At 45.2% G+C, this 23,005-nt stretch overlaps 1 pseudogene; it reads left to right on the top strand.

The window, feature by feature from the left end:
- The first annotated feature begins 15,284 nt into the window (after window positions 1–15,284).
- Window positions 15,285–15,402, top strand: LOC124557345 (annotated as a pseudogene).
- Window positions 15,403–23,005: the final 7,603 nt, after the last annotated feature.

Below are 23,005 nucleotides of genomic sequence, written 5' to 3' on the forward strand. Positions count from 1 at the left end.
CAGACGTTTACGGAACCTCTTCTGACAGTGGGACAGTGGTTTGCGGAGCTGCTATCTTGATATTATTTGATCAAGCCCCATACATGTTATGCCATTGAAATTCCCTTAGAAGCTTCTTTCAAATGCCACAGAAAAAAGTACATCGTTCCATTAGAAAAAATAGAAACCAGTGTCGCAATTCGGATACTACGAACGACAAAAATCACTTGCAAACGCCAAGCAATTCGTCATATTGTCCACTATAATTTGGCGAAAACCGCACCTTGATATATTTACTGAATCTGGATATATCTCCGGCAACCTGTATTAGCTGAATCACCCTGCATAATTTGTGAACTGTTATTTAATCACATATATTTTGTCGCATTCAACCTTTAATGATATTAATGACAAGTGTAATCAATTTATACTAGAATATAAAGACAAGTCGTTGTTAAGCGTTGTTAGCAAACATCTCGAAAAGTATTTGACCGATTTACTTCAAATTTTTTCACGACTATCTAATAACTATACGGACGGACACAGGCTATATACTTTTAATACAGTGATGAGTCAAAAAATTATGACCATCTGCTTAATAACTTGTTTCTCCGCCTTTGGTACGAAATGCGTCACTGATTCTGCGTATCAGGGGCCCGACAGTTAGTCAGTAGTTTTGTGCATGCATGTGACATTAGAGGTCTATGCACAGGTCATGCAATTCACGTAAAAAACGGGCCGCTGATTTGCGTACGCGGTGATGGTGCCCTGTAGCGACACAGGTAGGTTCCATAGCATTTACATCAGGCGAATTTGGTCGCCGGGATATCAACGTCATTTCACTATAATGCTGTTCAAATCACTGTAGCACAGATCTGACTCCGAGAAACGAACACTCATACTGCTGAAAGATGACATCGCCGTCGCGGAAGACATCAAGCTTGAAGGGATGCAGGTGGTTCGAAGCTGTCAACGTGTCTTCGATAACTACCACAGGTCCCATACAAGCACAGGAGACTGTCTCCCATGGCATAACACTTCGCCGAGAAAATCTTGTACCTCGTGCGATTTGCCGCGAACTAGTGTGAGAATAAGCAGCGGTTACAGCTAAAATATCCACTGCAGCATTTCCGTTCGCCACAGGCCGTAGTCGTATTCTTCGTGTGGTTTGAACACTTCCAGTTGCTGTAAACCGTTGGATAATACTGCGAAATGCCGAATCAAAACACCTTTAAGCCGTCTACATTTCTAAATGTTATTTTATTGAGCAACTAGTTTCACCAATATATTACGCCATCTTCTGGCCCCCCGACCGACAAGTTCGTACGAAGATTCCCACCTCTGGTCCGGTAAAAATAGGGACCATCATTCAATGACAGGCATCTGTAGATTTTTGACACAGCGGTCCCTTCGGTCATCACTTGCTATGTCAAAAAGGATACAGTCACTGAACGCTGGCCCTTATTTTGACTGGGCCAGAGGTGGTGATCTTCCTACACATCGATCACAGCATAATATATCGCCGAAACTGGTTGCTCAGTAAATCAACAACTGTAAATGTAGACGGTGGAAACGTGTTTTGATTCGACATTCTGTACTGAGCAGCCGAGGTCCCGCAACCATGTGTATAAAGATGGACATATAAATACTGCGAAATCTCGTTGCAGAAGGAACACTCTACATCTACATCTACATCTACATCAATACTCCGCAAGCCACCTGACGGTGTGTGGTGGAGGGTGCCTCGAGTACCTCTATCGATTCTCCCTTCTATTCCAGTCTCGTATTGTTCGTGGAAAGAAAGATTGTCGGTATGCCTCTGTGTGGGCTCAAATCTCTCTGATTTTATCCTCATGGTCTCTTCGTGAGATATGTACACGAGGGAGCAATATACTGCTTGACTCCTCGGTGAAGGTATGTTCTCGTAAATTCAACAAATGCCCGTACCGAGCTACTGAGCGGATTTGCGCACGTTCATCACAATCGAACCGTACACCGACCGTCCTTCTTTATCATCCACGAACATAGCTTAACTAACACTTGCTTACTCACCAACAGATACTCAGTTTTATTGAAACAGACTTTCGTCGTTAGGTTATCTTGGGTAGTTTTGTTTTATTTCTTCAAATGGTTCAAATGGCTCTGAGCGCTATGGGACTCAACTGCTGAGGTCATTAGTCCCCTAGAACTTAGAACTAGTTAAACCGAAACTAACCTAAGGACATCACAAACATCCATGCCCGAGGCAGGATTCGAACCTGCGACCGTAGCGGTCTTGCGGTTCCAGACTGCAGCGCCTTTAACCGCACGGCCACTTCTGCCGGCTTTTATTTCTTATAACACAGTGCACAATTTTCGTACGGTTTCTTTTAGTGTTGTTAAAACATTAGTTAACATGAGAGAGAAATTAATCATCAACGATATATGCGAATTCTCTGATGTTATCTATAACAGCCTAACAATGCACATGCAGTTTATTGATTACATGCATGTAGAAAACGTGTTCTGAGTTAAAGCTGTCAAACAAGGTTTTATGAAGAATGAAATGCCACTGCCACACGACAGCTAATGTAGAAAATACTTTTCTGACGTATTTTGGCACTATGCGCTCTCCCCATACATAATACAAAAGTTTCGAGATGCAGCTCCAGCCTGGCCATCTATTAAACCTGAAAAGAACAAAATGTCGCAGAAGTTAGCCCTTTTTCCACATGCGACTATTTTGGGTTGAGAAGTGAAGGGAATTATGTTCGAAGTTCCATTAGATCGATAACTTCAGCAGACAGCATTACGGCGTTTTAAAAAAATGTAGCAGTGAATGTACCCAAACTCGCGAGGTCTTATCAACAGTGCGCGACGATTACCGTTACGCCACTAGCTGAGACATAGCTACAACACCTCCAGAACTCAACAACAATTCTTCCAGAACTTGCTCATTGGACAGTGCTGTGAGATAAAACATATGGCCGGATCTAGATTTCTGAGAGACAGACAGTTACAGCTTTTCTTATGCACTGCACGACGCTATTAACAAACAGATAGCGCAATAGAGTAGCTCAAGTCGAAAGGAACACTTCCTGTTTAAATTTCTGCATCCTACGCTGTTGGCAGTTCTGTGTAGGTGTCAGTTACGTGATTTTATTTCGGTGATTACAAAAGAGTCGAATGTATGCACTGGGTACCCGAGGCAGCTAGATCATGGTGATTCGGTCAACTAAGTAAATGAATGTACTCAACATGCTGCAAACCACTACAGGGAGTCTGTGTGTCAGAATTCTCATCCAGTGTGGCGCGACATTGTTATGATAGAATAATGAGTGACAGAGAAGAGAATTTGGTGGTCTCTTGAATTGATGCTAGGTCTATATGCTTATGGTCTGGGTTCGATTCCAGCTTCTGCTGATGATTTTTGATAAGGAGAGACAGATTCTGTTCTCTTCTGGCTACGCCAAGTGAAGAAGGTATAATGACATTGTGGTCTGAAATTCACGTTAAACATGATATTCCTTCTCTACCAAGTAGACGTTAGTTTGAACCACAATCAAGTCAGGAGTCGCGTCACGTAGAAACTCTATCAGCAGTAACCTTTCTTATACTAGTTATTTATTTATAGTGACGAAACAAACGCAATGTAGGGTCACAGGACACTTATTCCATCTTTTACTTGAGCTTCTGTATGTCGATAAAATTAGTTATGATCTGGAAATGCAACTCAGACCGCCCTTAACGCGGAATTTGATCCCTTCGTGACAATACAACTCGACTGTAATTTGTTGTTTGTTCAAAACTGCATATTCCTCAACATCTCCACATATTGCGCGTGAAAGGGTTCGAATCCTGGCCCGGCGTTAAAGCTTTCATTATGTATTATCAAGCTCTAGCATGAGAACACCTATCTGCTGGTGGGTAATAATTTTGGTTTTTAATGTATTTTCATTCGCTGTCAACACTAACAGTATCTGACGTTTTTGAGTCCCAGTGAGACACAGAACTGTTTGCGAAATCATTGTAAATTCAAGGATGTTATTCCGAGCTGCTGGTGGAGAAAAATTCGATAGCTGACGTCTCTTTGGTTCAAAATGGTTGAAATGGCTCTGAGCACCATGGGACTTAAGATCTATGGTCATCAGTCCCCCAGAACTTAGAATTACTTAAACCTAACTAACCTAAGGACATCACACAACACTCAATCATCACGAGGCAGAGAAAATCCCTGACCCCGCCGGGAATCGAACCCAAGAACGCGGGCGTGGGAAACGAGAACGCTACCGCACGACCACGAGCTGCGGACTAACATCTCTTTGTGTGCAGTCAACAACGATATGTGTGGGGCTCGATTCCCACTCAGCACTGAAATCTTCGTCATATTATTTCTAGTTAAAACATGCTCACATGTCTCTGCTGGTGTAACAAACCCATTTTTAACGTTCGTTTTCTCTAGAATATAACAGCGATAGGTTCCAGGTTGGAGTCCTGGGAAAGAAAAAATTAATGTTTCGTCTCGTCGTTTCAGTTCAAATGGCTCAAATGGCTCCGAGCACTATGGGACTCAACATCTTAGGTCATAAGTCCCCTAGAACTTAGAACTACTTAAACCTAACTAACCTAAGGACATCACACACACCCATGCCTGAGGCAGGATTCGAACCTGCGACCGTAGCAGTCCCGCGGTTCCGGACTGCAGCGCCACAACCGCACGGCCACCTCTCCCGGCGTCATTTCAGTTAAAACATCTAGCTACTGGCGAGAAAATCCAATATGTCACAGTTGATCGTGCTTCGATGACAATCCAATTAGGTTCTGGGTTCGAATCCCTGTCCAACACACAGCTTTACCTCACGGCATTTCAAGTAAGTTACTTGTGAAGAAGCAATATTTAACATCTCTCGTAGTTCGTTAACAAGGACAATAGATGCTGGGTAGGAATTCGCGTCCGTTAACAATGTTTACGTTATGTAATTTAAAGTTGATATTTGCCAACTAATACTGTCTAAAATCGGAGTATATCACTCTCTGTATGCCTAGTCAGGAATGACTGTTAGTTTCCGTCAGTCACGAAGTCTTTGCTTAGTCTGCATGACCTGGGTTTGAATCCACATGCAGAACGAGACGGTTCGTCGTGTCATTTGAAGTTCATACATATTCTCAACTAGCTGCTCGTGAATAACCTAAATTTTTATTGTCATATTGTGTTAAATAATAAGTACGGTAAGTTATTGTGAAGAGGAAATCATGAATACGACGAACTTACTACGTGAATTACCTATCTGACGTAATAATGAAAAGAGTGGTAACATTTCGTGTATGTCATTTATTGTAATAAATGTGAACCTACAACCCTGAAGAACCGTCTTATCTGTGATAAGATGTTCCCTGATATTTGTAGTACCTTGGTATTACTTTACATCTTGAGTTATTGCGATACAGAGCAGTGTCTTCTAGTGGTGACTTGTTGGAAACATTTTCAATAGTCAAACGACTGTACCGAGGGGCGAGTAGAGGACCTGTTAGATAGCTGCGCTATGTGGGTTGCATTCGAATCAGGCGAAATGCAATTCAGGTCGTTCGGATACTTTTGAGCACGACTGTACCTCCATGCGGTGGCGCTGGAGCTGCTCATAGGCTTGCTGACGGCTCAGCTGTCTAGACTCTCCTTACGCAGTTACACCTCTAAAGATCGCGCGTAAGTACATGATCTCCTGCTGCTTCTTTGTTCTCGGAGGAGGTCGCACAGATCCTCGACACCATTTCGGCTCATAGGAGGGATGTTAGAAGTGTGATGAACGTGCGCAAATCCATGGCGCTGTCCATTGTTTGCGGGCTACCCCCGGAAGATCTGGCGACCCCGACCTGTGTCCAATGTTTCCGCTATCTTGGGCTCACCTTTACGTCGTCTACCCGCCGGACAGCGGAGATCAACTTTCGTCGAGTTTTGGGAATTATCCGTATGACGATCATTCACAACTCCTTACGCCGCCTTGATCCTTTGCAGCGTGTTACCTACCTGAATGCCTGTGTGGCATCCAGAATTGTTCATACTGCGAGTCCTACCGATGCTGATTACGATAGGTAGTAGTATTCAAGCAGCATTCGGATATATTATGACGGCTGGGATCATCTTCAAAGTCCACTGCGACACACTGACTCGACCCCGCATGTAGGAGGGCTTGGTCATACGAACGCACGCTATCGTGGGGGGACACTCTACACGGCCACGATGTTCAAACAATGGCGCGGTGTCGAAGCCTTCATTACACACCATTTATGTGCCGACCTTATGCCAGTAGCTCTCTCGCCGCCGGTACCTGTCGGTAGCATCATGCTCGTGCTTCCACACATCGCGGCATTCATTGTGGAATTCGAAAAATGTTCAAATGTCTGTGAATGGCTCTGAGCACTATGGGACTTAACTGCTGTGGTCATCAGTCCCCTAGAACTTAGAACTAGTTAAACCTAACTAACCTAAGGACATCACAAACATCCATGCCCGAGGCAGGATTCGAACCTGCGACCGTAGCGGTCTTGCGGTTCCAGACTGCAGCGCCTTTAACCGCACGGCCACTTCGGCCGGCTTTCAAATGTCTGTGAAATGTCAGGCGAAATGCAATTCAGGTTGTTCGGATACTTTTGAGCACGACTGTACATGGAAAGTGGGCAGCCTTGCAGGACTGACCGTTGGATCGGATCCGCCACGCGCCCATTGACCTGAACCAACGAACGCGCGCTGTTACAGAGCCGCCAAACACGCTGATGAACTTGGCAGTGAAGCCCCTCTGTTCTATGCTGACAAAATCTACGGTTCCGATCGACACACGAAGCCTACATGCTTCTGCCAGTGCCATCACGTCACGACAGTCTCCAGTGGCTGTCTGGACGTTAACTGTGCCACCTGGAGTCGTCTTCTCTGTGGACTGTACCTCGCAATTCCAGGTGTTGGTTTATGAACGGGAATAATAATTCCCACGAAAAATAACTACAGACATAATAATTTCATTACACATATCCGTCCATTGTTTAGACATGAGACCACAAAACGTACAATAAAATTCAGTAGGGAGTTCGTCGATGCCTGGCATCATGCACAGCGCATCCCTGAAGATAGTGATAGTCGCCTTCTCGGAGGTGAAAGGTTCCATTAACGTAACCCCCTCCTCAACTGTGAGGGCGCGTTGAAAGTCCACGGCGACAGGATCGAACTCCAGGACGGCACGGTAGACTCGGCGGTAATGTTCGACAAAACTATCGGCTATGTCCGCTTGACAGGTGACCCGCTGCTCACTGTGATCGACGAGTTCAGTGACTAAGTTTTGTCTGTGGTGTCTGCGATCGTGCACAGTATGATGTATGGAGGGATTCTCCCGCCACACCACATCAGGTTTGCCAGCTGGCACCACAGCTTCCTGCAGTTTCCGGCGAGTAATCGCTATTAGCTTCTCCTTAACCATGCTGTGTTCAGTCTGAACTTCCGGAAAAGGTGGCTGGCCATCAAGGTCGTGGAGGTCAGGTCCCTGCTGTAGGTGAGGAATGTACGACTGGGAGACGGTTTAGCACATTCCAGCCACCAGTCCAACACTGATGGGTATGATCAGAGACGCCGTTCGCACCTTGTCCACGTCTCAGTGATACGTTGGCAACAATCAGGATCCTGTAGATGGTGAGTGTTGAGTCTCTATGGTGCCCTATTCTTCCAAACCGCAGGCGGGGAAGAAGCAGTGCAGTGTACACATATACGCGCAGTGGTCGGAGAACACCAAGGCCAGCGCTCTACATCGAGCACCGCATACATAAATGCGGCCCAACAGACTTGCTGAACAGCTCATATGAAACGTGAATCCCCGGTCTTCTGCACTCCGCACCTCCCTAGTTCCCGTAGGGTTAGATTGCGAACAGTGAGACGCAGCTCGTGACACGTTGTAAAATTCTGGTATTGATCTTTCCGTCCGAGAATGCACTAAAAGTCCCCTCCAGAGAGTAGATGTTCGTGTCCTTCTAAGAACAGTGTGGCAATCTCCTCCGTTTAAAATCGTGCCCTTTCACGCTAACGCCAAAAGGGGCATAGACATTAATGACACCCGTGGAGTGAATTTTGAACGCCGTATCCCTGGTAGACGGAAGATACGTGATGTCGTCAATCGCGATGCCTTCGCGTACGTACACCGCCACTCCATGGCCAAGGTGTTCGCCATGGGAAATATGGCATTCGCACTCTGCTATCCGTGGTAGCGCTGCTAACTGCACCTCCTGTAACAATGCAGTGTCTAGTTCCGAAGCCCGTATCATTTCTTTCAGGGGATGGATCTTGACGGACGCGGGGGCGCCGTTCGTATTCAGTGTTGCGACACGGTATGCGTGGAGCTGCGCCCCACTGAGGTGGGGGACTACAGGTCGCTACTGTGAAGATGCGGGGGCACCAGGCAGCAGGCGCTGCCGACGCCCCTCGCACGGTGCAAAAGTTGACATCCGCAGGTTGCCTCCCCTATCGGCGGAGAATCCTATAAGGAAATATCAGACCTCTTTTGTGATTGAACTGAAGAGTTCCTAACAATTAAAACAAAGCAAGTCATTCTTAAAGGGATGAACTTAGACATAAAAATAATTCAGAGGGTTTTCCAAGGAAGTGTTACAGAACCATTAGTAAACTAACTGAACTCCACTCCAAAGGGCCCAACGACACCGACCGAACGCCGAATCACCCTCTACAAATGGCACCATCGGCTGAGATATATGAGGGGCGTTGTGCCAGAACACCGCTCTCCCAGTCGCTTTCGGTTTTCGTTACTTGGAACCGCTACCACTTGGTCAAGTAGCTCATCAGTGGGCCTCACGAGGTTCAGTGCACCCCGCGCCAGTGCTCTCACCAAGGAAAAAAGCGTTGTCAGTACCGGGAATCGAACTGTGGTTCTCCGCGTAGCAGTTAGCCGCTCCGACCATAGAGCTACGGAGGCGGACGTAAGACCAGTCCTACTCACAAGAATCCTGGTAGATAAGTCGAAAGCTGGATACTGCTGTTTTATACAGTCGATACGAAACACTAGAAAATTGTAGCGAAATTCAGTGAGAACTGCAGAGGATCGGTGCTTGATGTAGGGCGGGGCAGTTGACCCTCAGTATAAGCAAATGCAACGTATTGTACATAAATAAGTTGAAAGGCTCATTATTGTATGATTACCTGATACCTGAATAACCACTGGATGTAGTCATATCCATTAAATGTATGGGAGTATGCGTACGGGGTGATTTGAAGTGAAGCGACTACATAAAACTAATCGTCGGAAAGTCAGGTTCTAGACAGAGATTCATTGGGAGAATCCATAGGGCGTATAGTCCACCCACGATGGAGGTAGCTTACAGACCCGTTGTTCGACCGATACTTGAATACTGATTGTTAGTCTGAAACCCATACCAGAAAGGATTGACGAAGGAAACAGAGATGACCCAAAGAAGACCAGCTCGTTTTGTCGTACTTGGATAGCTCAGTTGTTAAAGCACTCGCAAGCAAAGGAAAAGTTTCCGAATTCGAGTCTTGGTCTGGTACACATTTTTGATCTGACAGGAAGATTCCGACCACAGCCCGCTGCAGAGTGAAAAATTCATTTTGGAAACATTCCCCAGGATGTGACTAACCCATGTCTCCGCAATATCCTTTCTTCCTGGAGTACTAGTCCTGCATGTTTCGCAGAAGGACTTCTGCAAAAATTTGAAAGGTAGGAAATTAGGTACTGACGGAAATCAGTCTCTGAGGGCGGGTTGTGCAGCGTGCTTGGGTAGCTCTGTTAGCAGAGTACTTACTGGCGAAAGCCAAAGGTCCCGAGTTGGAATATCGGTCCAACCCACACTTTTAATCCGCCAGGAAGTTTCGTATGAGCGCACACTCCGCTGAAAAGTGAAAAATTCATCCTGGACGGAATCGCGTTCCTATGTTCTGAGAGAGAGTGCGCAGATTTTTACAGACATCGGTCTATAGTTAGACATCAGTACTCATACAGATCTGATCAATCCCCTAGTAAGTTGCATTAAGATAAACACCAGGTTTTGCTTCTCTTCGATATCCATATCCTTTGATAGTTGTAACACTGATAAGAAAGTTTTTGAAGAGTTTAGTTGGTGATAACTATTCATTCAACAAATCAGGTTCGTCGTTACATACTGTACTTATATGAAACATGTTTTTCTTTCTAACGAATTTAAACTGTCAAGGAAATATTTTCTTATCCATCTTTTTTATTTGCAGCTCCTTGTATTGGCCGTGTTTGCAGTTAAAATGTTTTGGATGGGAGGTCCGCCAGTTATGCAAAAACACCGTTTTTCTCAGTACCCAAACATGTTTCGGCACCACTGTGCCATCATCAGTGGGTTTTCGTTTTTATTTATTCTGCAATGTGAAAGTTTTTGTTCAATAATTATAAAATTATGTGCATTTTTAGTTCAAACAACAGATCGTTCCATTGTGTAAATACCTTTCCATTTGGTGTGCATGAATTTTCTGGATCACGTTTGTGTTAATTACACTACTGGCCATTAAGCGTGCTACACCAAGAAGAAATGCAGATGATAAATGGGTATTCATTGGACAAATATATTATACTAGAACTGACATGTGATTACATTTTCACGCAATTTGGGTGCACAGATCCTGAGAAATCAGTACTCAGAACAACCACCTCTGGTCGTAATAACGGCCTTAATACGCCTGCGCAGTGAGTCAAACAGAGCTTGGATGGCGTGCACAGGTACAGCTGCCCACGCAGCTTCAACACGACACCACAGTTCATCAAAAGTGGTGACTGGCGTATTGTGACGAGCCAGTTGCTCGGCCACCATTGACCAGACGTTTTCAATTAGTGAGAGATCTGGAAAATGTGCTGGCCAGGGCAGCAGTCGAACATTTTCTGTATCCAGAAAGGCCCGTACAGGACCTGCAACATGCGGTCGTGCATTATCCTGCTGCAATGTAGGGTTTCGCAGGGGTCGAATGAAGGGTAGAGCCACGGGTCATAACACATCTGAAATGTAACGTCCACTGTTCAAAGTGCCGTCAATGCGAACAAGAGGTGACCGTGACGTGTAACTAATGGCAACCCATACCATCAAGTCGGGTGATGCGCCAGTATGGCTATGACGAATACACGCTTCCAATGTGCGTTCACCGCGATGTCGCCAAACACGGATGCGACCACCATGATGCTGTAAACAGAACCTGGATTCATCCGAAAAAATGGCGTTTTGCTATTCGTGCACCCAGGTTCGTCGTTGAGTACACCATCGGAGGCGCTCCTGTCTGTGATGCAGCGTCAAGTGTAACAGTAGCCATGGTCTCCGAGCTGATAGTCCATGCTGCTGCAAACGTCGTCGAACTGTTCGTGCAGATGGTTGTTGTCTTGCAAATGTCCCCATCTGTTGACTCAGGGATCGAGACGTGGCTGCACGATCCGTTACAGCCATGCGGATAAGATGCCTGTCATCTCGACTGCTAGTGATACGAGGCCGTTGGGATCCAGCACGGCGTTCCGTATTACCCTGCTGAACCCACCGATTCAATATTCTGCTAACAGTCATTGGATCTCGACCAACGCGAGCAGCAATGTCGCGATACCATAAACCGCAATCGCGATAGGCTACAATCCGACATTTATCAAAGTCGGAAACGTGATGGTACGCATTTCTCCTCCCTACACGAGGCATCACAACAACGTTTCACCAGGCAACGCCGATCAACTGCTGTTTATGTATGAGAAATCGGTTGGAAACTTTCCTCATGTCAGCACATTGTAGGTGTCGCCATCGGCGCCAACCTAATGTGAACGCTCTGAAAAGCTTATCATTTGCACATCACAGCATCTTCTTCCTGTCGGTTAAATTTCGCGTCTGTAGCACGTTATCTTCGTGGTGTAGCAATTTTAATGGCCAGTAGTGTACTACCGGTAGCTTGTCATCTGAAACCAAACGATGTTGATGAGAAAGTTGTTTGCTGGGAAGTAACCTATCTTCTAGAACGTAATTTAGTTTTTCCCGATGTTTTCGCGCCTATTGTCTTAGTTACTTACGTTTTTGTGTGGCAAGCACTTCCATTCTCCGCATCATGCTGAGATGTTGTGATGCATATTTTCCACAAATAACGTAGTAAAACACTTTTTACTACATCAGAATACAGTGTGATTGTGGTTTGTTATGTGTCCCAGCCCAATTATGAACTGTCCGTCCGTTCACTGACGTGTCTGTTTACTGCATTCAAATTTGTGTCTGTGTCGTGGTGGAACGTCCGTTTGCAACAGCGATGCGTAAGGAAGAGACCTCTAGACTTACGTATCTCTTATTTGTTCTACGCAAGTGCTACAAGTTATGACTCTTGCGTTCCCTATTGTAAGTTTTGACTCTTGAATTCCTTTGCTGTAACATAGTTCACACCCGTTTATTTGTTGGAATCCTGCCTCGGGCATGGATGTGTGTGATGTCCTTAGGTTAGTTCGGTTTAAGTAGTTCTAAGTTCTAGGGGACTGATAACCTCTGAAGTTAAGTCCCATAGTGCTCATAGCCATTTGAACCATTTTGAACCGTTTATTTGTTGTTTTCATTTCTGTGAGAAGTTTATGCAACATCTCACCTGCTGTTACTATTCATCACATTCACTTGCGACGGTAATACGTTCTTACCACATGACTCATACTCTATAACCATCTGTTCCAATTGTCAAGACGGAAAGCTCTTAATTTTGTGAGGAAAAAAAAATGGGGTGCGAGGGTGGTTCGAACACAGATCTCGCGCCTTGTAGTCCAGTACTGTAACCACACAACCATGACGGTGTGATTTTAGCATTTCGATCGTTGTTGCACATATTAAGCTTAGACCGTTCACAGTTTCTGTTTTGATTCTTTTTTCACAATTCAGTGCACCTTCTTTCTGTTTTCATGCTTGATCTTTGTTCAAATGTTCAAATGTGTGTGAAATCTTATGGGATTAACTGCTAAAGTCATCAGTCCCTAAGCTTACACACTACTTTACCTAAATTATCCTAAGGACAAACACACACACCCATGCCCGAGGGAGGACTCGAACCTCCGCCGAGACCAGCCGCACAGTCCAAGATTGCAGCGCCTTAGACCGCTCGGTAATCCCGCGTGGCGATCTTTGTTCAGATTTTGACGGGCTGTCCACTGTGACATATTGCCACTAAATCTGAGGTGGGTGCGATGGGGAGTTCGTTTTATAAGCAACTGAACTAGCTCCGTAGCGTCATGCTGCGCTCACCATTGCATACCTCCACTCCTGCCCCCCATTGCCATTAACAGCCAATATCGTGGTTCCATGGTAGACAATATGTGAGGCGTCGAATGCCGTAAACATCATTGGCCTTCTGTCATCTCGCACTCACGGGGTTCCTTGTAAGGCATTAATGACTAAAAAGTCATAAAACAACAAGTGTGAACAACACTCTCTTTTTAACAGTGCTGTCTGCGTGATATGGGAGCGTCTTCATATGTAAATACATTTTTAAATTTCTCTAATTTTTTAGCTTCTTCAGCACATTGTTCTCGAAGTAAACTTTTTCTTGTTCGGAAAACTAAAGAGATTCTTTTAAGACCAAAATTAAAAAGTCGATTTTTTGACACTCACGTACTAGTCCCATTAATACGACGTGTCGTAACTCTTTAACAGTTACGGTACCGAATAACATCAAATACTGGAATTCCGAGCGGACGAGAAAATCCAGATATATGTGTTAGAGGCCACTGTTATCGGCAGTTGCGTTTAAAGCACTGAAATAGCACGATTAAAATGAAATTATATATCATAAAAATACGAAGATAGTTTTTGTCAGGATAGTTCGAGCTCTGTAATGGAAGGAGGTAGCACGCGATTAACAGAGGCGAGAGCAGACAGATTACACGGGAGAGCTGTTTAACGCAGCCGTCGTAAAGAAAGGGCGGCACCAGCCTAGACGGCGCAGCCGACTTAAGTGCAGTTGCAAGGCAATTTTCTTTTCCGACTCGGGAGAGGTATTTGTGGACGATATGGCCGGCAAGGACATGTCCCTTCCTCCGTGCTCGGGCCTCACAACCAATTTAACTTTTTATTTTTTACCGCGCCTCCTTACAAGCCGCCTCTCATGCTACAGAATACACAGGGTGCGTAGAAAAAGAACAAGAAAGCTCCCTCATTCTCATCGCAACAAAGTTTCCCATTACTTCGTTTTATTTTATTTTCTCTCCACCCACTCCGGGGATTCGATTTGGGGATCGGTCTTGCAGGCAGCTCTTAACACGCGGAGGCCTCCATTACCCAAACACTGGGGGAGGCTTCACCTTTGATTTCAAGGGCCATTTCGCGGCCGGGGATCAATTTACTGGCGCAGCGGACGGGCGCGCCGCCGAACATGCAGATTAAAAATTGAATCCTACTCGCGTCTGGCAGGTGCGCGGGCATTAATAACAGGGACAGGCTAATGAGGGGCCGGCCGCGCTCGGCGCACAAATAACGCCTCTCGCGTGATTCGCACTGCGCTTTCGGAGCCTGTCCGGAGTCCTCAGCTGGCGTCGTCGCACGTACGTCACCGCTCCACAGTTTCCTAAACCTTGCTTTAGCACAACAACGACAGCAAATTCAATCTACTATCGGAATAGAATCCTAGCAAGGGCGTTCTCTTTAAAATATCTACGAAGGGTAGGCGTAAAATTTTAATTATTGCCTCGAGGAAACAGAGTGACGTAATTAACTTTTTGCTTGTTTGGGGGGCGTGTGTGTAGCTCCGGTACACGCTGCAATCACTGCACCATAGTACCGTAGTTTGCCTCTGTGGGTTGGGTCTTCAGTCTGAAGACTGGTTTGGTCCAGTCTTGCTCTACAGTTTTTACCCCACACACTTTGCTCCAGTACTAAACGGTCAGAATGCGTCCCGCCAACCGAGCCCTTCTTCTAGTCATGCTGTGTCATAAACTTCTTTTCTCCTCAAGTCTGTTCAGTACCTCATCATTAGTTACATGATCAACCCGTCTAAACTTCAACATTCTTCTGTGGCACCACATTTCTCTTCCATACATGGCTCCACTCCACACAAATACTTGCTGGAAACACTTCCCAACAACTGAATATGTATTAAATGCCAATGAAATTTCTCTTCTTTGGGAACACTTTTCTTTCCACTGCCAGTCTACATTTTAGTCCTCTCTACTTTGGCTATCATCAGCTATTTTGGTGCCCAAATAACGAAACTCTTCTACTACTTCAAGTCTCTCGTTTCCTAATCTAATTTCTTCAGCATCACCTGGTTTAATTCGACCACATTTCTTTATCCTTGTTTTTCTTTTGTTGGCAACGGCCTTGCCGCAGTGGATACACCGGTTCCCGTCAGTTCACCGAAGTTAAGCGCTGTCGGGCGCGGTCGGCACTTGGATGGGTGACCATTCAGGCCGCCATGCGCTGTTGCTAGTTTTCGGGGTGCACTCAGCCTCGTGATGCCAACTGAGGAGCTACTCGACCGAATAGTAGCGGCTCCGCTCAAAGAAAACAGTCATAACGACCGGGAGTTCGGTGTGCTGACCACACGCCCTTCCTATCTGCATCCTCATCTCAGGATTGCACGGCGGTCGGATGGTCCCGATGGGCCACTTGTGGCCTGAAGACGGAGAATTTTTCTTTTGTTGATCTTCATCTTATATCCTTCTTTCAAGATATTGTCTATTCCGTTCACTGCTCTTCTAAGTCCTTTGCTGTCGCTGACACAATTACAGTGTCGTCGACAAACCTCAAAGTTTTATTTCTACCCCCTGAATATTAATTCTGGCCATTTTTCTTCGGTTTCCTTTACTGCTTGCTCAATGTACAGACTGAATTACATCTTGGATAGGATACGACCCTGTCTCATTTCCTTCTCAGCCACTGCTTCCCTTTCATGCCCCTCGACTCTTGTAACTGCCGCCTTCTTTCTGTACAAGTTGTGAACAGCCTTACGCTCCTTTTATTTTACCCCTATCCCTTTCAGAATTTCAAAGAAAGTATTCCAGTCAGCACTGTTCAAAACGTTTCTGTAAGTCTATAAATGCTATAAACATAGGTTTGAATTTTCTTAATCTAACTTGTAATATAATTCGTAGGGTCAATATTGCCTCGCGTTTTCCTACATGTCTCCTGAATCCAAATTGATATTCCCCGAGGTCGGCTTCTACCAGGTTTCCTATTTTCCTGTGAAGTATTCGTGTCAGTATTTTGCAATCGTAACTTATTAAAGTAACAAATGAGCAAAAATAAAATGGTGCAGCCAATTGATGAAGAGGAGTACGATGCGTTAATTCATTCCCTGCATTTGAAGGAGAACAAGGGGACAACACTCCATGCTGAATTGATCGAAATGTACAGCCACAATTCACCATCGTGTGACACATTGATTAGGCAGTGCAGACGCTACTAATATGGTCAAAGGAGTCTGAATGACAAAGAACGAAGTTGCAGACAGCGTCTCTATGAAGAACCGGGAACCGCCATTTTCTTTTGGCTTTTCTAAGGCCTGTTTCACACGTATGCGGTTCGATTCGGTTCGGTTCGGTTCGACTCGTTTTCAGTTGCAACCGAAAACGAATGAAACCCTTTCACACATACACGATTCTCACACGGTTCATATTAGGTTTTGTGTTTTCTTCCTACACAGGCTCAGTAGTGATCATGGAGAGAAGCCGAGTGGTTGCTATGTTGTTTCTCTATAAAAGAATAAAAAACGAAGGAGGAATGGTAGTTTCATTGGGAGCACCCTCTCATTACCTTACGGTAGGAATCTGGAGCATTCTACACCATTTTCCCGAAGCTGCGAGAGCACGAAGACAAATTTTTTAATTACTTCAGGATGTCAATGAAATTATTCGATGATTTACATGTGAAACTAAAGGACCGTCTTCAAAACCAAGATACATTTATGAGGGAATGTATTCAACCGATTCAGATGCTGGCCGTAACTTTGAGGTAAGACAGTAAAATTAACACAATTTTTTAAAGAATCTCTTTTTTATTTAGATTTTAATATAAAACTGAAATAACATAAGTTTACAAGTAATAAATCAGAGTAAACAGAAGGAAAAGTGAAGTTAAATGATGTTTTACAAATTGTGAAACGCATATTCTGAGCTGTTATCGGTAGAAGAATTGTGACGACAGTTCAGGCCAAGGTTGTGTGAGTACTCGTGGAACTGAACAGCGGACACTTGTGAATGAATTGGCTGTAGGTAGGCTGACGTAATGTGCTGCGGATTTGGCTGGCTCTGTATACACTGATTAGGGACCATCGGTGGGGTAGCAGATGAAGATACCATCGGTGGAGACTATCATACGATCGTTTGCCGTCACGTGGCGTGGGTATCGGGATCACGAGCCCTTCCGTGAATTTAACGGGAACCGGGACTTCTTGCCGCACAAGCTCATTAAACATGCATAACCGCATCGGTGTCATAATGGTCACAAAGGCATGGTAAAATTCCAACTTAAATCCATCAGGGGCTGAGACTTCTTGGAGGTACCTCGTGTAATCACTTCCTCCAGCTCCTTACAATTAATTTCAGATAACACGTCCCCTTCCCCGTTCGCGCGTGTCGCGTCTGGGATCTCGTCCAGGACGTTCCCCAGCTCTCGCTGGCCCTCCCCGTCGCTCGCATACAACCTGCTAAAATGTTCCTTGAACGCCTGTGCTATGTCCCTTTGTGTTGAATCTCATGAATTAACGTCCTCCGTCTCCTTCTTCCTTCCTGTATCACATAATCCATCGAGGGAAGTTCGTTGGGCAGGCAGTCCTGCCACCTGCGCGTCATCCTAACCACCATCCTTAGCATCGCAAGTTGTATCAGCTCCGCCTTGACTCGGTGAACGGCTGTCTGGCGTTCCGGTGTAGGTGTTTGAGCGAACAGTTCCCGGAGGGCCGTAAAGTAAGTCAGAGGTCAGGCGCTGCTATCGAGAAACCTCCTTCCCATAACCTATCGACGTTCTCCGTAAAGCTGTCTTCGCGCACTCGATCCACCACTACAGGACAGAACCGTAAGAATTTCTTCGGTGGAGGCAGTCATGCCACGTGTTCTCCACCATGCGTCGGCATCCTGTATCACACAGGTGGGAGACGGTCATCTTCCAACTACCGCTCTGTCTCCATACCTGCTGTCTAGCAAGGGTAACCGTATAAATATATGCCTCATGGTCTGTAAACGCGGTCGGCCAGATTTCTGCGTTCTCCCTCGACATCGCCAACTCCCTGAGACATAGATCCGATTCAAACGGCTCGCGGAGTTGTTCATCTGCTGATGTCTCACCCAAAGCTACTCTGGATTCAAGAGGAGCTTACAGCTTTATCGGCGTAGCTTCCTGCCGTGTCCGCCGCCCGCCAGGCCTGCCTCTACTGTAGCGCCACATAGTTACGGTCAGTCACCACACAGGACGCACGTAACGAGGACCATATTATGCTTCCGCCATAATGACTACAGCTAGTCCAATCCACCCGCCATAGCTATGCTCTGACGCCACAGCGGGCGATGATGACAGGAACCGTACCCTGCTTCCACCGGACGTCAGACGAACAGTTCGCAAAACGAACATTCATGCGCCAACAGCGGATAAAAGCGGACACACAGCCTCACTCTGCCGGTTGCCAGTTGCCACAGTTGTCATCAGGCATAGCACCACCAGTCATCGGACAGTTATCACGCTGCCACAGTCATCGCACTGTGTCGAAGTATTCGCTGAGGACCACAGTGTCGCGTTATTAACACGGAACATACAGATTGTCACTAACAGCAGAGTCAGACCACTGAGTTAGATTTGGACCAGTGTTTACTGTTGTGTCTAGACAAGACAGCCTAGACACAATACGAGGAAGCCGAAAGGCACGCGCTAAGCCAAAGCAGGGTGCGTGAGGTCTGAAACAGGATACGTAATGAATGCTATAAAGAAAAGTACGTAGCTTCTGGAATACTTAACTTTAATCCATCCTTGTGGTACATCTGGAGATTGTGGCGATACAAGTGAGACTCTTTAGATACATGCAATGTTACTAATGGCGCCTTGCTAGGTCGTAGCCATGGACTTAGCTGAAGGCTATTCTAACTATCTGCTCTGCAAATGAGCGAGGCTTCGTCAGTGTGCATCGCTAGCTACGTCGTCCGTACAACTGGGGCGAGTGCTAGTCCGTATCTCGAGACCTGCCTTGTGGTGGCGCTCGGTCTGCGATCACACAGTGGCGACACGCGGGTCCGACATGTACTAATGGACCGCGGCCGATTTAAAACTACCACCTAGCAAGTGTGGTGTCTGGCGGTGACACCACATTTACAACTTTAATTGCAGTGCCAAGCCTTCTTATCAGCAATACACTAAAGGTGAGTACATACACACACACATATATATATAATTACTGTTAATCGTTTCTCATTGTGTTATCAACGTTATATTTGTTGTAGTCCAATTTTGCCCTGTGACAAGACAGCTGCTGCGTGCAAGCACGCCGCCTCGCTACAGCACCTACTTTCTATAGTAGGGGAGTTCGCTTCCTGCTACCTTAAAGCTGGGTGCCAAATTTATTTGGTGAATACAACAGACGCGCGGAAGTTTCTGAAAATTTCTTATGTTTGTAATGTGTATAAATTCTGGAATATTCTATGTTGTTACAAATATCAGCGCTCTCCGTCCAGGAGCTCGGTTCTGTTCTGACTGATCTATGGTTTTCGTAATAAATGTGCTTTCAGTGCCAAGTACTGCACTTCACTAACGATCCTGCTTTCTGATTTGGACGTGATTGTGGTTACGACGTGACATTATTATTGTGTACTGCTCACGTACTATACATATTTCAATGATAATTCTGGTTAGACAAAAGGGATGACCTCATGGCCATTAGTCTTACAGGTGATGCAAAAGAATAAATAAATAAATGCATGAAACCAAACACGAGCTTCGTTTCATTGTAAGCATGAAAAGAACTGCAGTCTGAGTAGAAAAGAGGAAACTTTGGACAAGCGTTTAGCAATAATGTTGCAATATTACTGGAGTGTAATCTACATTTAGCTGGACACCGAGCGAAGGGAAAGTAGGTAGCATCACGAATATCCACAAATTTCGTGCACAAGGGAGCGTCACAGATATACCGAAAACTCGATCCTGGCAGACTCTCGAAGTAAGATGCCGAAAATACGAGGCGTGTTTTTTAAGTAAGGTCTGTTTTGTTGCAAACACTAGTAGTTCGCTCGCATACCGCAACGATCGGGTGCGTCGTGTACCGGCATGCCTCTGGAACAAGTGTGCTCAGTTTCAGCCCTGTAGCTAACCTGTACGGTTCTGTTCTGTGCTTTCAAAATGTTTAAGACTATCAACTCGCCCGCAGCGTATGAGGTTCGCTCAGTAATGCGGTTTTTTTCAGCAAGGAAACTGTGTACGGTGATACTTTTATGAGTGAAAGCAAAGTGCGTAAGTGGGTACGAGAATTCAAAGATGGCCGTGACAACGTCCATGATGAGGACCGCTCCGGTCGCCCTTCTTTGATTACAGACGATTTGGTGGCTTCAGTTGAAGCGAGGATACGTGAGAACAGGCGTTTCACAATAACAGGTCTCTCAAACGAATTTCCTGACGTGTCGAGATCAGTGCTTTACAACATTGTTTCTGAACACGTAAAGTTTAGGAAACTGTGCTCCCATTGGGTCCCAAAACTCCTAACAGAGGACCACAAAAACCAAAGATTTGAGTGTGCGATGAAGTTCTTGACTCGTTATCACGAAGAAGGTGACGGCTTCTTGAGTCAGATCGTAACTGGAGACGAAACATGGGTTTCGCATATCACGCCCGAATCGAAGCAACAGAGCATGGAATGGAGACACACACACTCGCCTGTGAAGGTGAAGGCCAAACAGACTCTGTCCCAGCGCAAAATCATGGCGTCGGTGTTTTTGGATAGGCATGGTGTTTTGTTGGTCAACTTCATGCAACGAGGAACCACTATCAATGCAGAAGCATACTGCCAAACCCTGAGAAAGCTACGCAGAGCGATTCAAAACAAAAGATATGGCATGCTGACAGAGGGAATTGTCCTTCTCCATGACAGTGCAAGACCTCACACTGCAGGTCAGACACGCAATTTATTGGACAGTTTTGGCTGGGAAGTTTTAGACCACCCACCCTACAGTCCTGATCTTGCGCCTAGCAATTGCCATCTTTTCCTCCACCTCAAACAACACCTCAGTGGCAACCGTTACAATGATGACGACGACGTGAAAACGGCAGTGAACTCTTGGTTATCGGAGCAGGCGGCAAGTTTTTATGAAGAGGGTATTTTAAAATTGGTTGAGAGGTAGGATACGTTTTTGAACAAACTTGGCAACTATATCGCAAAATAGAGTGAAGTATGTACTTTCTGAAAATAAATTTACTTTTTTGAAATAACCTTTCATTGTGTACTTATGTTCAAACGGACCTTACTTAAAAAACACGCTTCGTATCTCGCCATTTTACTTACAAAATTCGGAAAGTTTTCAAACGTGACTCTAAGAATATCCTGCAGTCCACTAAAAATCAATCTCATAGCGATACTGAAGACAAGATTCCATTATTCCATTACTTACAAGCCGGCCGCTGTGGTCAAGCGGTTCTAGGCGCTTCAGTCCGAAACCGCGCGACTGCTACGGTCGCAGGTTCGAATCCTGCCTCGGGCATGGATGTGTGTGATGTCCTTAGGTTAGTTAGGTTTAAGTAGTTCTAGGTTCTAGGGGACTGATGACCTCAGATGTTAAGTCCCATAGTGCTCAGAGCCATTTTTTGAACAGTGACGTTACATTTCAGATGTGTTACGACACGTGGCTCTACCCTTCATTCGATCCCTGCGAAACCCTATTACATTTCAGCAGGATAACGCACGACCGCATGTTGCAGGTCCTGTACGGGCCTTTCTGGATACAGAAAACGTTCGCCTGCTGCCCTGGCCAGCACATTCTCCAGATCTCTCACCAATTGAAAACGTCTGGTGGCCGAGCAACTGGCTCGTCACAATACGCCAGTCACTACTCTTGATGAACTGTGGTATCGTGTTGAAGCTGCATGGGCAGCTGTACCTGTACACGCCATCCAAGCTCTGTTTGACTCAATGCCCAGGCGTATCAAAGCTGTTATTACGGCCAGAGGTGGTTGTTTTGGGTACTGATTTCTCAGGATCTATGCACCCAAATTGCGTGAAAATGTAATCACATGTCAGTTCTAGTATAATATATTTTTCCAATGAATACCCGTTTATCATCTGCATTTCTTCTTGGTGTAGCAATTTAAGTTCGGAAAGGAGCACGGCTCCAGATGAGTAAACGAAGTGTGTCAGGCCATTATACAAGAGCTCCAAGAAGAAGTAAACGTTAATGTTATTTTAAATCTGCCGTCATTGTATTCTTTTATACATTTACACTAAATAAACATAATTTAAAAAATAACAGCAGTAAATTTAAATTAACACTGAAAGTATGAAGATAATCAGCTGCATTGCGACACAGCATTTCAGTTTGGTTGTCATTGGAACCATACTGCAGTGTAGTTGTAGCTGGAGGATTATATCCAGGCGAGACATCCGAAGAAAAAGAACTTTCAGATCCGTCAAGTGATGATCCGACTGGATTCACACCTGGCCGTGTGGAAAGGTATTTGCAAAAATCTAATCTGTTGATAGTTGTGATTATACTGTCAGTATAGCTGTTGAATATTGTTCTTTTTTTAACATTAAACATAAGGTTGGTGATTTAGTGCATCACTATTTCACGAGTGTCATCATTTAGCGCTCTCAATTTCAAACACAGTAGATCACAGAGTAAAGATCTTTCATATTTTGCTATTTTCATTTTGTTATCAACTTATTTTCAAAAATCTTAAGCCTCGTCCATATGCTGCTCAACGTTTGCTGTCTGTTGGGCTTTTCCTTTCCTGGAGGTCCACCTTGATCAATTACAGCAGATTCAGTAACTGCGATGTCATGACTTTCTTTATGGTAGTACACAGTGTTTATTTCAGAATATTCTGTTGGAGCAGGTGTTGCATG

This window comes from Schistocerca americana, chromosome X (genome assembly GCF_021461395.2).
Source record: "Schistocerca americana isolate TAMUIC-IGC-003095 chromosome X, iqSchAmer2.1, whole genome shotgun sequence".
Taxonomy (NCBI): Eukaryota; Metazoa; Arthropoda; class Insecta; order Orthoptera; family Acrididae; genus Schistocerca; species Schistocerca americana.